Consider the following 15,651-nt stretch of genomic DNA (forward strand, 5'->3'; position numbering starts at 1 on the left):
ACCATCTCGTCCACCCATGGGCCCCCTCCTGACCCCCGACTTGCTGCCCCTCTGAAGTCCGTCTACAACTACTGCAGTGCTGACTGGGATTTCTACCAGGAATCCATTGCCTCATAGGTCGAAAGCCCCCACTTTACCTCTCACCATACTGCTAATGTCACCAATGCCTCTTCCTTCCTCCAGAAGGTCATCACTAAGGCTGTGGAGACCAACATTGCTATCAAACTCATCCACACTCACCACCCTACACTTCCTCCACAGGCCATCCTTCTTCTCCGTGAATCCCACAGGCTGCACTGCTCATTCCTTTGCACCCATGACCTGGAAACACTCCTCCATGACTGGCAATTACATCGTCACGTCTGAAACCTCCTCACAGCAAAGAAATGCCGGGATTGATGCCAGACATGTACATGCCTCAACTCCCCCCATCCTGTCAACTCCTCCAAGTACTGGTCTGCCTCCCACTGCCTTACCAGTATTCATCCCACCCCACATTACCCTCTTCTCCACAACAATAGCCCCTTCCCTGACAACCTCAGTAAGGCTAACCACTTTGCTTCCCACCTCTTCGACGTCTTCTCCATTCCTGACGATCCCCGTTTTAATTACTCCCTCCTCCTCACCATCCTTGAACACACTGATACCTCTGTCCCGCCACTCGCCCCTAGTTTTTGGTACTTGTATCAGTTCCTACCCTCAGACATAAAACTCCTGTCACCACACACGAAATCAAACTCATTCTCTGCTCCAAACACAACAATGCATCTGGTCATGACAGTGTCACCTATTACCAACTCAAGGAATCCCCCCGTACTTCCTGGCTGCCCTTGCCACCCTGTACAACGTTATCCTCTCCACTGGCGTTTACCCTGACCTGTGGAAGACTTCCTGTGCCCTGCTGTTCCCTAAACCCAACAAACCCCCCTCTGACACCTCTTGCTATCGTCCCATCTGCCTCACCTCTGTGTTCAGTAAGGTCTTCGAGTTCATCTTCTCCCACCTTACCCAGCACCACCTCCTTCCCCTTACCCAGTCTGGCTTCTGTCCCTCTTTCTTAGCCAATGACCAGCTCCTTAATCTTACCAGTCTTCTTTCCCTCCAACTTAACTCCCATCGCTCTACAATCTTTGGTTCCATCGATCTCCAGAACGCCTATGACCTTGTCTGACATCCAGGGCTCCCCTTTAAATTGTAGACCTATGGTCTCCACATCAATATCGTCCATCTCGTTGTTTCCTTCCCTCCCATCGTCCCTCCAATGTCAATATCCACAATACCAACTCCCATACTTTCTATCCCACTGCCGGCATGCCCCAAAACTCTGTACTTTATCCTATACACTATCTTCTGCATACTGCCAATATGCCCAAATCTCCCCCACCTGTTCACCTCCTCCAGTTTGCTGATGACACCGCCTTCCTGACCCTTTATCCTACCATTAAACGGTCCCAATGTACTCTTCAAACCCACCATGAACAGTTCACCACCTGGTGCAACCAGTGCCTCTTTCGCATCAACCCTTCCAAGACCCAGGAAATCATCATAGGTCATACCACTTGTTCCTTCCAGCTCTATGACTTTTACCTCACCATATATGAATATCTTATCCACCTCACTCCTATCCTGAAATACCTTGGCCCCACCCATGACCGTCACCTCACCTAGACATTCCATCTTCTCACAATCCAGCACAAAGCCCACAATAGACTCCGACACTTGAAACTCCAGTCTGGCCAGATATGGGAACTGCATCCATCCACCATCCTTCGCACCTACAAATCCTTGATCCACCCCATCCTTTGTTATAACAGCATTGCTTGGATTTCCACCCCTCCCAGATTCTATAAAGCCTTCCAAATCCTAGAATCCCATCCACTCTGCCTCGCCTTCCATATCTGCCTTCCATCCCCATGCAAATCCTCTACGACCACATCCCCTTCCCCCATCTTCTTCTTTTCCTCAATCATATCAGCACCCTGTACATTGTCTGCTAACTTGATCCACCCCACCCCGTGTTGAATTCACTCTCTCCACCTCCAGCCCATTGCCACGCCTTTACTGTTGTGCCCCACCCTATCTCCATCTCCACACCCTCCACCTCCTTTCCCAATGCAGCTTCCATCACATACCACTCCCGGATGATGAGCTTCGCCCTGATCTCTACCCTTCCTACCAATTATAAACACATCTTCTCCGCCCTACCCCTCAGGATTGCCTCTCCCCTCTTCTTCCCTTCCCCTGAGCGGTTTTCCTCCCTCCTACACCCCTCTCCCTTTCCTGTGGCCCCCTTCTGTGTCTCTGCCCTCCCCTCTGACCAGCATTCCATCTCCCGCCCCACCCATCTCCTCCCTCTTGGTGCGCCCCCTGATCCCCCGTTCTTCTTTCCCTCTGACCCCCTGCAACCCCCCTTTCCCCACTGCACCTTCCTCACCCCTCTTTTTCCCTCCTCGGCCTCCCATCCCTTGGCAGGTCCCTTCTGTCAGTTTTTATTCTTCATTTGTGATCCATGGCTTACAGTGGATTTTTAAGTGTCTCTCGATCTGTGTATTTTTAGTACTGTGGCCGGCTTTAACTTGTGTGTGTGACTCCAGTGTATTTTAAGTGCCCCAAAAATCGCCAACTGTGTTCTTTCAACCTTATGTCAACTTTTTTAACTGTCCCCCAATGAATGTCCTTGTGTCAGTGTATATTTTAACTTCCATTGTCTCCAATTACTATTTTTTTTATATCGCCCTTTTTTCCGTCCTTTTTTATGTATGATTTTCTATTTTTGTTTTTTGTAACGCCACTGTGCCGCTTCCAGCCCTCCCCTGCCCATAAGGGGCAGGGGAATGAAACCACAATAAAAAAGAAAGCCGTCAGTCAGTATATGATCGTAGTATCATGAGAAATCCGAGGAGTCGTCAGCACCAGCCTTAGGGCTAAACGCTATAACCTTTCTCTGTTTCTTAACGTCACACACAATAGTACTGTTTATTTTTATTACAGGTTCTCTGTATATTATTTTAAGACCATATGTAATAGTGCAGTTTGTAACTTTGCTTTTACTACCCCTGCGGTGATAAAAAATTCTGAACATGGCTTGTATTAAAGCCGAAACAGGTCAATAAAGAAATATTATTGCTATCTCGACCGTGCGGCTCTGAACACTATGACACTTAACATCTGAGGTCATCAGTCCCCTAGAACTTAGAACTAGCTAAACCTAACTAACCTAAAGACATCACACACATCCATGCCTGAGGCAGGAATCGAACCTGCGAACGGTTCCAGACTGAAGCGCCTAGAACCGCTCGGCCACATCGGCCGGCCTCGACCATACATTTTAAAGTAAATCAAACAGAATAGCCCCCTCAGAGTCCCAGAAAATCGTAGCCGTGACTTCACCAGCTGAGGGTGCGGCTCTGAACTTTTTCTTCAGAGGAGAGGTGGTGTAGCGCAACTCCGTGTATTGCCGTTTTGTTTCCGATTCGAAGTGATGAAACCAGGTTTAATCAACTGTGACGATGTTCGACAAAAAATTGTCTTTATTAGTCTCTTAACATGCCAGCAGTTCCGCACAGATGCTCTCTAAGATCGCCTGTTAAGTGGCGAGGAACCCCGCGGGCACACACATCTTTAAGTGCCCCAATAGGTGGACAAGTGTCTCAGCTCTACAAACAGAGACGTCCAATTGAGCAGTGAGATGTTTGATTGTGATCAGCCGGTCACCTCGAATGAGAGTGTCCACACGTTCCCACACTGCAGGAGCCACAGCTGTGTGCGGCCGGCCAGTACCTGGTAGATCCTACATGTTTGCGCGACCTGTTTGTGATGATGGCAGACGCTTCGGTCTATGACACACTATGCTATTGTTCACTGACAGGTGTCCGTAGACATTCTGCAACTGTCTATGAATATCTGCAGTGCTCTGGTCGCAAAAAGAAATTCAGTGAAAGTTCTCTGCTTGGAACGCACCTCAGATACAGACGCCATTTTGAAGGCTACGTATGCCGGCCGGAGTGGCCGTGCGGGTTTAGGCGCTACAGTCTGGAACCGAGCGACCGCTACGGTCGCAGGTTCGAATCCTGCCTCGGGCATGGATGTGTGTGATGCCCTTAGGTTAGTTAGGTTTAATTAGTTCTAAGTTCTAGGCGACTGATGACCTCAGAAGTTAAGTCGCATAGTGCTCAGAGCCAGGTGGTGGTCCATGTTGGTACCAATGACATATATCGATTTGGATTGGAGGAGGTTCTCTCTGGTTTCGGGCGGCTAGCGGAAATGGTAAAGACTGCCAGTCTTGCTTGAGAGATTAAGGCGGATCTCACAATCTGCAGCATCGTCGACAGAACCAACTGTGGTCCTTTGGTGCAGAGCTTTTATGGAAAAAAGGACTAGTGCATTCGTAAGTCAACGGCACAGCACTCTTATACCCAGGGCCGGCTACACAAATAAGTCATACTCAGAACGATTCCATGCGTCTGGCAGAGCTAATTGAGTCGAACTCCTAGCCCTTCCCGTCACAGACAAGATTTCTCCTCTTCTATCGAGCGAGAAACGCGCAGTAAGAACCAACTCAATCTAGCACTTGCGACGGAAAAGGGTCAACCAAAACGGTGACATTTAAGCCAATACAAACAACATTAAGAAGGGAATGCAAGGACACAATAAACAACCAACTACACTAAATCATTCTAAACACGATAACGAGAAAAGTCTAGTATACAGCTCCTTGAACTTCTTCAGGTTAGTTACGTGGTGCATACCTCGCGATCTTTTTGTCCTCAGGGTTTCTATTTCTACACCTTAAGTTCCACGTATTGGCCTTCCATGTAAAGGCTTGCACGATAAAAATGGAGGGAGTCCAGTCCTAATATTGCCTCGACTGACAGGTAGGAAACCACTAGAAAGTTTGCACACAATCGCACTGATTGGCATACGAAATCTATCAGAACTTGTTTGGTGGCAGGCACTATGTTACCTCCCATTGCACCCCAAAATTTCGTCCTTTGAAGGGGCAATACGGGCCACGTCTTCTCGTTCATGCAACTTTCAAATACGTTCTCATTAATGACTGACACGTAACTTCCTGTGTCTAGAATACAATGAATACATTTACCACTAATATTTACACTAAGCACTGGGTACGAAATAAAGGAAACGTCCTCTGGCCCCCGCAACAAATCTTCTCTGATGCCCTCAGTATTCATGTACTAGAGTGGGGGCCAATCATATTGCGAGTTGCAGCCAGAGCTGCCGGGTTCTATCTAGTCAGTTGTTGGCCTGGTTAGCTCCTTCCCGAGGCGCATTATATGCTGCGGATCAGGACCGTGAATTTCCACACTATTATCGGCCGGCACCCCATTGGCCGACCCGCCGTTTTGCATCCCATTCCGACGCCTATTTGAGCCATTGCGCGAGAACCACTGGTTATTGCGGTTCCAACGCGAGCCATTTGACCTCGGCTGTGGCTCCGATTGGTCATTCGTGTTGACATTCAAATGGTTCAAATGGCTCTGAGCACTATGGGACTTAACATCGGTGGTCATCAGTCCCCTAGAACTTAGAACTACTTAAACCTAACTAACCTAAGGACATCACACACATCCATGCCCGAGGCAGGATTCGAACCTGCGACCGTAGCAGTCGCGCGGTTCCGGACTGAGCACCTGAACCGCTAGACCACCGCGGCCGGCGTATCGTGTTGACATTGTCCTGTGTGCCACCGCCAGTCTGTTGTGGCCCGCAACTGTCGCCACGCCTCTCATACGCGAGTTCTTGCAACAAGAGTTGAAAGAACTTGAGATCACTCATGCCCCTGCCGGCAATTATGATGTCGCGCTGGAGACGTTGTGGCAGTTTCGCCAAACATGTGCGAATGAGTTCTGGCGCGTCATATGGTGTATCGAGGAACTGATTTCGCTGGATAAAATCCGTGAAGTATGTGAGTGGGCTATGATGGCTCCATTCAAGGAATGGTTGCGTCATCATGATCCCTAATTTTACGCAATCTTGGTCGCCCTTCGGCCAAAACTCGTCCAGGAATGCATTCCTAAAATCGTCATAAGAGTGACAGTCGTGCATAAGAACTCGCATTCGTGCCGCCGCCTCATCCCGGAGATGCCCACAAACAATGTTTTTCTTGAGCGCAGAGCTCCAAGAAGACGGGAACACGCCCTGAAATTGATCTATGAACGTCCGAGGGTGAACCTCGACGCCCAGATCAGGAAACGTGCTGTATCTTTGCACGGAAAGGAAGTGCTTTCTATTTTCATCTTCGTCATCATTTAGAAAAACTTCACGACGCGAGTTGCTTGCGTTATCCCATCTACGTAACCGGCACAGTCTATCTTCAAGAGCCCTCACGTCACCGCCACTGACTTCTCTAGGCGCGCGGTCGTCGCGGACACAGTTCACTGCATCATCGGCTCTTCCCTGTGCCGCATTCTCGCACCCAGATGGCGAGTGCAAAGCACGTGCGAGCTCTTGACAGGCTCGGTTCATTGCCGCGTGATGCTCCGTCACACAGGAGTGGTTGGGGACCGGTGCTCCAGCCGGCTCTACCGTAGGCTGTGTACGGTCTGAGGCAATGCTGTTCCTCACCGACAACTACTCTACGGCAGTTGCTCGTTCACGCGGTTCACTGCTTCCTCGTTGAGTGACACTCGTTCACATACGTTTTGTACTGCTGCCGCCTGCTCCTTGTTGGTATCACTAACGACCTCGCGAATCTGTTCCAGGTTGAATGGTGCTCCCTCTGAGCCACTAATCGTACTACCTTCCACCACGCTCAGTCGTTCCTCTACTCGCTGGTTGACACTAGATTGTTTCTCTATAACATCTGCAACATGAATGTCAAGCTGCTCTTTCCAGGACTCAGTGGCTGCAAGACCATCCTTCACAAGATCTACATCGTTCATAAGTCCGGCTGTTGTGCCCTGTACCTCTGCTATGAACGAATCTGTCTTTTCTTTCTGTTCGTCAATTTTATCACTAAGAGTTTTTATTTCCTTCCGCTGTCGTTCTTCAGAAGCTTCGATTTTCTTTCCTAGCTGCTCGGCATCTGCCTTCAATTCATTTCGTAGTTGCGCTACCGAAGCCTGCTGTTGCTCCGCGAGTGTTTTATTCTGCTGCTCGGCAACTGCCTTATTACGCTCTTCCATTGCCCTCATTTCATTTAGTAAGATCTGGATCAGGAACTGTTCTGAGATGGGATGTGGCTGCTCCGTCGGCACTCTGGCCTTCCCTTGGAACCGTTGGGTCAGTGGCCGCGGCCACCGCCAGTGTAGCTGGCTGGTTCGCGTGCGCGGGTGCGGGCTCATTGAGCTGGGTCGTGGGGTGGGGACACACACCGGCACCTACCCGCTCAACCACGTGGTCCGCGCGGACTGGTGCACCCTGCTTTGTCTTGCCCGTCTCCACTGTCCTTGGCACGGAACCGCTATCTTCGGCCATGGCCACGTGCGTGACTTCGAGCTCGGCTGACCTACTCTTAGCAGATCGCGTTGTAGCGTTCATATTGTTAATAATGTGTTAGGTCCGCAACACGATTTTATGAATGACACACGGTCTCAAATGAAATGCACGCGATGGGGGGCAAGCAATTACGGAATTCACACTTTATTAATGACCAATCAAAAGCTCGCGGAACATTTATTCAACAACAAAACAACGCCGTTTTTGCAACGATGCAAACAGAATTGCACGACCACCTATGGAAAGATAAAACAGTGCACACATACAAATTATTATGCTACACCCAGGAAAACAGAAAAAAAACAAGGAAAGACAAATGGAATGAATAATCTGATTACGGGGGTCAGAAGATTCAGTCAGTATCGATCCTGGCAGGGTCGCCATGTAAAAGCAGTGGCTCGGTTTTTTTTTTTTTTCATGATACTATCCCTTGCTGTAGGGGCTATGATTTTTGATATTTTTTCTAAACCAGAAAGGTAAAACAGAGGCCACTACTTCCACCACATCCAGTGGATTTAGTGCTCACATACTCACACTGAGCCGTGAATACTTCGCAGTTCATCAATGGGAGATAATTGAAAATTTTTATTACTATTATTGGTGCCATGCGTGCAATGGTCGTGCCAGGCGCGCGATATTGAATCTTTATCCTATCATTAATGGCGCGAGACCTGCACGACCTTATAGCAAACGTTATAGTTCTGCATTATTCTATTGTGACACTAAGGATGATTTCACGTAATGAAAGGGAGAATGTAAAGATTAAAGGACTCATTTATTTAACAGTTGAATATTGAACAATTATACAATCAGATGGGGGTGGTGGAAGAAAGAATTGAGTTCTGCAGCCTGCCCCAACGCTCGTTCATAATAAACCACGATAGCAGGAGGAAAGGAATTTTAGGAACGATCACCGTATTATCAAATGGAGTCCAATGTACTAAAGGAAGTGGTTGCAGGCATGCAACGACCACCACCATGAATCAGCCAAAGACTAAGAAATACGCTACTGTGGGTGAATCGCTAGGTAGCCCCCTGTACTAAGGGAATTAAACCAGCAAGACGTGAAGCTATTCATACGGGGGATACTAGATAACTTTGGCCCGAGGTCCGACTGCGTTAACGAAACATGAAGGGGCGCCAGACACTCACCACGTAACGTAGGACAAAGTGCACAGGTTTTCAAGCTAGGAAGACCTAAATTCTGAGTCGAATTTTGCACGGGAGAACTGAAAGAGCTACTGCCATACGAAGCGGAAAAGTGAGCATGACAGTATACACTTTAGTGCCCAACTGCAAGCTACTGTGACTAACCAACACACGTCGCACATTATGCCCAACTGTGCAAGGAAAACCTACAGTCTTATAACTCGGAAAAATTGCGTAAACCGTAATTTAAGGAACGCACATCAGTAAAATGACCTATAAGGTTCCCTCTGGGCCACAGGGCGCGTAGCCTCAGTGCACGTCGGCGCTCATGCTTACCAACTTCATCTCCTGGAAGCAGCACTTCCGGTCACAGGCACGGTCACACTAGAACTGCCCTACTGCCCCTTTGTCCACTATCCACCCGCGGAGTCCGGTTGGCGCCTACCGCCGAAAAACGGGCGCGCACCTGAACTGGCCAATCAGAGGGCCGGAATCTCACAGGGAAGCGACCTCGCGACGTTAAAATCGAGCAGAAATAGCAGTTACAAGGTTGGTAAGGCAGGTTGGGGAACTGAGAACAGGAGAAACTTTGGCCACTACTGAATGTTCAAACGACAACACGTGCTACCCTGGCGATCGTAAAAACGATGGGAAACGGGAAGCCATCATGGCTGCTAAAAAGACTGCTGCCCTGGCCCATAAATAAAGAAAATTCCTAGCGCCAAGCTCCTCTCACAGATCAGTGTGAGACAAACTGTAAACATCGTCAAATAAATTAGGCAACCCACAGAAATTATTAACAGGGCCTGAATTATTATATTACGGAATACCAGAATGCTGGGATTAGAAATATAAATATGAGCACTGAATGGTGAATGAAGTGCACGTCTTTCAACCTCTTAGCAACAAACAATCCTGGACAAATAGGGAGTATCATGACGAATACAGGGATCAGCGAGCACAAGGCATTTGCTGCTAGGCTGAATACCGTAACACCCACAACCATCAAAAATAAACGTAAAGGACATATATTTAAAAAAGCTGATAAAAATGCTCTTAACGTCTTTTTAAGAGACAGTCACCACTTCTCTCGATGTAATCATGTACGCGTAGAAAAGATGTGGAAAGATTTGAAAGAGACAGTATCGACAGCAGTTGAGAGATATACAGGTGGTCCATTGATAGTGACCGGGCCAAATATCTCACGAAATAAGCATCACAACAAAAAAAATACAAAGAACGAAACTCGTCTAGCTCGAAGGGGGGAACCAGATGGCGCTATGCTTGGCCCGCTAGATGGCGCTGCCATAGCTCATACGGATATCAACTGCGGTTTTTTGAACAGAAACCCCCACTTTTTAATACATATTCGTGTAGTACACAAAGAAATATGAATATTTTAGTTGGACCACTTTTTTCGCTTCGTGATAGACGGCGCTGTAATAGTCACAAACGTATAAGTACGTGGTATCACGTGATATTCAGCCAGTGCGGACGGTATTTGCTTCGTGATACATTACCCGTGTTAAAATGGACCGTTTACCAACTGCGGGAAAGGTCGATATCGTGGTGATGTATGGCTATTGTCATCAAAATGCCCAATGGGCGTGTGCTAAGTATGCTGCTCGGTATCCTGGACGACATCATCCAAGTGTTCGGACCGTTCGCCGGATGGTTACGTTATTTAAGGAAATAGGAAGTGTTCAGCCACATGTGAAACGTCAACCACGACCTGCAACTAATGATGATGCCCAAGTTGGTGTTTTAGCTGCTGTCGCGGCTAATCCGCACATCAGTAGCAGACAAATTGCGCGAGAATCTGGAATCTAAAAAATGTCGGTGTTGAAATGCTACATCAGCATCGATTGCACCAGGAATTGCATGGCGACGACTTTGAACGTCGTGTACAGTTCTGCCACTGGGCACAAGACAAATTACGGGACGAAGACAGATCTTTTGCACGCGTTCTATTTACCAACGAAGTGTCATTCACCAACAGCAGTAACGTACACCGGCGTAATATGCACTATTGGGCAACGGAAAATCCACGATGACTGCGACAAGTGGAACATCAGCGACCTTGGCGGCTTAATGTATGGTCCGGCTTTATGGGAGGAAGGATAATTGGCCCTCGTTTTATCGATGGCAATCTAAATGGTGCAATGTATGCTGATTTCCTACGTAATGTTCTACCGATGTTAGTACGAGATGTTTCACTGCATGACAGAATGGCGATGTACTTCCAGCATGATGGATGTCCGGCACATAGCTCGCTTGCGGTTGAAGCGGTATTGAACAGCATATTTCATGTCAGGTAGATAGGTCGTCGAAGCACCATACCATGGCCCGCACGTTCACCGGATCTGATGTCCCCGGATTTCTTTCTTGCTATCGTGATCCACCGACAACGCCTGACAACATGAGTCAGCGCATTGTCAATGCATGTGTGAACATTACGGAACTACTCGCTGGTGAGAGGAATGTCGTTACACGTATTGCCAAATGCACTGAGGTTGACATCATTTTGAGCATTTATTGCATTAATGTGGTATTTACAGGTATTCACGCTGTAGCAGCATGCGTTCTCAGAAATGATAAGTTCACAAAGGTACATGTATCACATTGGAACAACCGAAATAAAATGTTCAAACGTACCTACGTTCTGTATTTTAATTTAAAAACCCTACTTTTTACCAACTGTTCGTCGAAAATTGTGAGCCATATGCTTGTGACTATCACAGTGCCATTTATCACAAAGCGAAAAAAGTGGTCCAACTAAAACATTCATATTTCTTAACGTACTACGTGAATACGTAATAAAAAACGGGGGTTACTGTTTAAAAAAAACACAGTTGATATCCGTTTGGCCTATGGCAGCGCCCTCTAGAGGGCCAACCATAGCGCCATCTGGTCTCCCCCTTCAAGCTAGACAAGCTCCGTTCTTTGTAGTTTTTTCGCTTGACGCTTATTTCGTGAGATATTTGGGCTGGTCACGATCAATGGACCACCCTGTATACCACATAAATCAATAAGTGATGGTACTGATCCCCCATGGTACACAAAACGGGTAAGATCGCTGTTGCAGAAGCTGCGAAAAAAGCATGCCAAATGCAAAAGAAAGCAAAATTCCCAAGACGGGCAAAGTTCCCCAGAAGTACGAAGCACGTATAGCTCGTACTTCAATGTGAGATGCTTTTAACAATTTCCACAACAAAATATTGTTTCGGAATCTGGCAGAAAACCCAAAGAGATTCTGGTCATACATAAAGCACACCATGACAAGACGCAATCAATGCCTTCACTGCGCGATAACAATGGTGAAGACACTGATGACAGGGCCACTAAGGCAGAGCTATTAAACACGGTTTTCCGAAACTCCTTCACCAAATAAGACGAGGTAAATATTCCTGAATTCTAATCAATAACAACTGCGAAGATGAGAAACATAGTAGAAAAAATGCTTCAAATGGCTCTGAGCACTATGGGACTTAACATCTATGGTCATCAGTCCCCTAGAACTTAGAACTACTTAAACCTAACTAACCTAAGGACATCACACAACACGCAGCCATCACGAAGCAGAGAAAATCCCTGACCCCGCCGGGAATCGAACCCGGGAACCCGGGCGTGGGAAGCGAGAACGCTACCGCACGACCACGAGATGCGGGCAAACATAGTAGATATCCTCGGTGTAGCAAAGCAGCTTAAATCACCTAAAGGCAAGGTCTCCGGTCCAGATTGTATACCAATCAGGTTCCTTTCAGAATATGCTGATGCGATAGCTCCGTATTTAGCAGTTATATACAACCGCTCGCTCACAGAAATTTCCGTACCTAAAGACTGGAAATTTGCTCAAGTCACACCAATCCCCAAAAAGGGAAATAGGAGTAATCCGCTGAATTGTAGTCCCATATCACTAACGTCGATTTGCAGTAGGGTCTTGGGACATATATTGTATTCAAACATTATGAAGAAAACGATTTATTGACACATAGTCAGCACGGAAACCTCGTTCTTGTGAAAAACAACTAGCTCTCAGAGTGAGATTTTCACTCTGCAGCGGAGTGTGCGCTGATATGAAACTTCCTGGCAGATTAAAACTGTGTGCCCGAGCGAGACTCGAACTCGGGACCTTTGCCTTTCGCGGGCAAGTGCTCTACCGCCTGAGCTACCGAAGCACGACTCACAGCCGGTACTCACAGCTTTACTTCTGCCAGTGTCTCGTCTCCTACCTTCCAAACTTTACAGAAGCTCTCCTGCGAACCTTGCAGAACTAGCACTCCTGAAAGAAAGGATACAGCGGAGACATGGCTTAGCCACAGCCTGGGGGATGTTTCCAGAATGAGATTTTCACTCTGCAACGGAGTGTGCCCTGATATGAAACTTCCTGGCAGATAAAAGTGTGTGCCCGACCGAGACTCGAACTCGGGACCTTTGCCTTTCGCGGGCAAGTGCTCTACCAACTGAGCTACCGAAGCACGACTCACGGCCGGTACTCACAGCCTTACTTCTGCCAGTATCTCGTCTCCTACCTTCCAAACTTTACAGAAGCTCTCCTGCGAACCTTGCAGAACTAGCACTCCTGAAAGAAACTAGCTCTTTATACTCATGAAGTAATGAGTGCCATCGACAGGTGATGTCAAATTGATTCCATATTTTTAGATTTCCAGAAGGCTTTCGACACCATTCCTCACGTGCGTTTTCTAACCGAACTGCGTGCCTATGGAATATCGCCTCAGTTGTGTGACTGGATTCGTGATTTTCTGTCAGAAAGGTCACAGTTCGTAGTAACAGACGAAAGTCATCGAGTAAAACAGAAGTAATATCCGACGTTCCCCAAGGAAGTGTTATAGGCCCTCTATTGTTATTGATCTATATTAACGACATAGGAGACATTCTGACAATGAGTAGCCCTCTTACAATTTTTGCAGATGATGCTGTCATTTACCGTCTTGTGAAGTCATCAAATGATCAAAACGAATTGCAAAATGATTTAGATTAGCTATCTGTGTGGTGCGGGAAGTGGTAACTGACCCTGAATAAAGAAAAGTGTGAAGTTATTCATATGATTACTAAAAGAAATGGCCGGCCGGAGTGGCCGTGCGGTTCTGGGCGCTACAGTCTGGAGCCGAGCGACCGCTACGGTCGCAGGTTCGAAACCTGCCTCGGGCATGGATGTGTTCTAACTTCTAGGAGACTGATGACCTCAGAAGTTAAGTCGCATAGTGCTCAGAGCCATTTGAGCCACTAAAAGAAATCCGCTAAATTTCGATTACGCGATAAGTCAGACAAATCTGAAGGTTGTAAATTCAACTAAATACTTATGGATCACAATTACAATTAACCTAAATTGGAACGACCACATAGATAATTTTGTGGATAGAGCAAATCAAAGACTGCTTTTTATTGGCAGAACACTTATAAGGTGCAACAGATCTACTAAAGAGACTGCTTACACCACACTTGTCCGCCCTATTGTGGAGTATTGCTGTGCGATGTGGAATCAGCATCAGGTGGGACTGACGGATGACATCGAAAAAGTTCAAAGAAGGGCGGCTCGTTTTGTATTATCGCGAAATAGGGGGGATAGTGCCACATACATGATACGTGAGTTGGAGTGGCAACCATTAAAACAAAGGATCTTCTGATGAAATTTCAATTACCAGTTTTCTCCTCCGATTGCGAAAACATTCTGTTGGCACCTACCTAAGTAGGGAGAAATGATCATCACGATAAAATAAGAGAAATCAGGGCTCGCACAGAAAAATTTAAATGCTCGTTTTTTCCCGCCCGCCGTACGAGAGTGGAACGGTAGAGACAGATAGAAGGTGGTTCATTGAACCCTCTGCCAGACATTTAATTGTGAATAGCAGAGTTATCACGTAGATGTAGATGTACTTCGTTACAGAGGGTGTTCGACCATTATCCTGGCCAGGACGTATCCAGATCTCCAATCCATAAAAAACATTTGGTCATGAGTTGTCGAGACATTGACACACCACCAGTCGCCAGCCACTACTCAGGTATTGACTTGAAACAGCTGCCAAGTTTGGACAAGTGTAGACGATGGGTCTACTAGCCACTGGGAGTTCCAACTTTAGGTGGATGATGGGGCCCCTCAGATAAATAGCATGTGGGATGGGAAAGAATGTCAGTTTGCACTCAGTGTGTTTGTTGAGGAGTCTCATCTGTAATATGGAGGAGGTCCTGCTCGTGGCTGTCAAGCACAATGTGTGAAATTGATTGCAGATAGTGGCATATGTGGGCACTAATGATGCCAATAGTAGGGAGATGGGGGCATGAGCCCACTTTAGATATCAAATTGATATCAATTTAATACGCAAATTAATTCAATTCATCAATTAAGTACCACAACAATGCCCACACCCACCCGCAGATGACATAATGTGTTTTTCTCAGCTGGACCCTTGGGTCCCTGCGTCCTCCCCCTCCCATTTCTCCCCTTCCTCACCCCTCCATCTACCTTATTGGCCGGAATTTCAAATTTTGGCGTGAATTTCGCATTTTGGTGGGAATTTCTTTGTCTCAGGGCTGTGCTGACGTTTCAGCCCACCCCACCCGGGAACTGGCGGGAAATTAAAAATGGCGGTGCCCTTTCTGGGACTCGAACACCAGTCCTCCTCGAAGGAAAGCCCAACTGCACCCCCCAACACACAATTATACCACTAGGCGTCTGAAATTGGCAGTAGCTGACACAACGCAGCATCTGATCACATCAGGGATATAAGGGATGCCTTGCAGCTCTGCAGCCCACGTTCGTCAGTCAGTCAGCATGAAGCGCCAGCCGATATCGTTCAACGCCGCCCACCCACAGCAGCAACAGAACAGGAAGAACCCGCAGAAGAGTAAGTAACCGCTGCTTAATGTTTGTGTTTACTGTCGTTTGAGGAAAATGAAGTCTCTGTGCTTCCACCATCGCTTGTAACTGTTTTTCTTCTTCGGTCATCAGTGGTTGCGACTCCATCATACACGCCATGGCAGGATATTCCAGTGACAATGCATGAACTAAGTGAGGATGTAGTG

The sequence above is a fragment of the Schistocerca piceifrons genome, chromosome X, assembly GCF_021461385.2.
Source record: "Schistocerca piceifrons isolate TAMUIC-IGC-003096 chromosome X, iqSchPice1.1, whole genome shotgun sequence".
Classification (NCBI taxonomy): Eukaryota; Metazoa; Arthropoda; class Insecta; order Orthoptera; family Acrididae; genus Schistocerca; species Schistocerca piceifrons.